Genomic DNA, 1,731 nt, shown 5'->3' with positions numbered 1-1,731 from the left:
CCACCGGAGGAGTAAAAGTCTGCAAAAGACGACCATTCAGCCACACTAAGTACTTTACCAAAGTGACACAAATCATAATCTAATTAATCCAAGCCGGCGAGAAACCCTCCATTTACTTATTAAAGTCCAATATGAAATATACATTTACTTATATCAGTGCGCGCTAACGCTGGCGCTGGCGCTTCATCCTACTTTAGAGTTTTGGAGAAAACAATATGTGTTGCATAATTTACTTTTGACTTCTCATTCAACCAATCTTATTGCCATATCAAACCAAAAACTTGAGACTAGGAATGGCGTACTGCAGATTAATCGAGTAAGGATCAGACATTACCAAATGTCCAAATCCCTTTAGGGCATGTACAATGATGCTATCTTAGGAGTGCCATGTAGAATAAATGATGAGGTGAAGGAGAAAGAACTCATAAGTAAAGGTTTGTCTTCTCTTATTTAAGACAAGACAAGAGATGATCTCTTAGCACAATATGTCTCATCATATTTTTAGGAATAGCTAGTTATTGAAGATAAGGCTAGGAGATGACCCATTGTAAACATTTTTTTTGTCATCTCTCAGTTACATGAAAAACTTAAGATAAGACTAATCATTGTACATTATAGTCTTCGGAAAACACAGGTTCGCGGTCCACGCATATTATCTACTTAACGCATCGAAAAAATAGCTAAAGAATAAAAAAAATGGAATGCTAAGCGCCACGCGCACATGATCGATCATGCCGGAGCGGCCGGTCGACCGTATCAGTGGCCGAGGACGACGAGGTCATCGCCGTCGGACTCGTCGGGGTCCTTGGGCTGGTCGGGATCGCTGTAGTCGTCGTCGGCCGCGCTGATCGGCACCTTCAAGTTCAACAGGCCCTCCTCCTGGTTCTCCGGGTCGCGCAACGCGCCCACGCGGCATGGCGTGGCGGCGCCCGGAGCGCACTTGGGCTTCTCGGCCTCGTCTGCCTGCGCGTCCTCGAGCGCAGCGCGAGCGTTAGCGCGCACGCCAGCGCTGCCACCACCAGGCATGTGCGCGCAGACGCTGCCATGGGTGCGCCTCGACGACGATGAAAATTGTATTGCACTTTTTTTAGAGGCTTGAGAACTGTAGTCGTGTGTGCGATCGATCAAGAGGAAGGTTAAATCGATGTGGATTTGCTTGCAGATTTGCGTGTTCCGCGGATTGCGTGGCCGAGCTTGAGGTAGCCGGGGCCTAGTCTTGAGGTGACACCGCTAGTCCGCAAAACACGAGTCAATTTCTTTCCGTGCTACGACAGGTCATTGTTTTCAATTTTTTTTACTTTGTATAGTGCTTAATTAGAAGTTGAGATTTGAAAAAATCTAACTAAAAACACAGGTCATCAAAAGTCATGGCATTTTAAAACTTTAATCATTAAAAGACATGAAACATCAGACAAAAAAAGAGTGGCAAAGAAACTCACACAATTAAAAGGGAAATATGATGTGGCTTACTCAGTACCGAGGGTTGATAAGCGGTGCTCGGTAATAGTTGCCTTTACCGAGAGTCACTCTCGGCAAAGGTCTTAACCCTAGGTCTACACATCCTCTCCGTTCGTAGCCGTGCTCGGTAAATATGTGTTATTCTTTTTGTTGTTATTTACATCTCCTTTATTTTTTCCTACATGCTTCGCAAAGCACCTTACCATTATAGTTAGACATTATCGAGATGGGGTTTTCCAAGAATACCTCTCGTGGTACAGGTCCTAACCCCAG

The 1,731-nt window shown here is 44.9% G+C and overlaps 1 pseudogene; it reads right to left on the bottom strand.

Moving 5' to 3' along the window:
- Positions 1-756: 756 nt before the first annotated feature.
- LOC123135323 (uncharacterized) lies at positions 757-1,046 on the bottom strand (annotated as a pseudogene).
- Positions 1,047-1,731: the final 685 nt, after the last annotated feature.

This window comes from Triticum aestivum, chromosome 6B (genome assembly GCF_018294505.1).
Source record: "Triticum aestivum cultivar Chinese Spring chromosome 6B, IWGSC CS RefSeq v2.1, whole genome shotgun sequence".
NCBI lineage: Eukaryota > Viridiplantae > Streptophyta > Magnoliopsida > Poales > Poaceae > Triticum > Triticum aestivum.
This window is presented reverse-complemented; position numbering and strand designations above follow the sequence as displayed.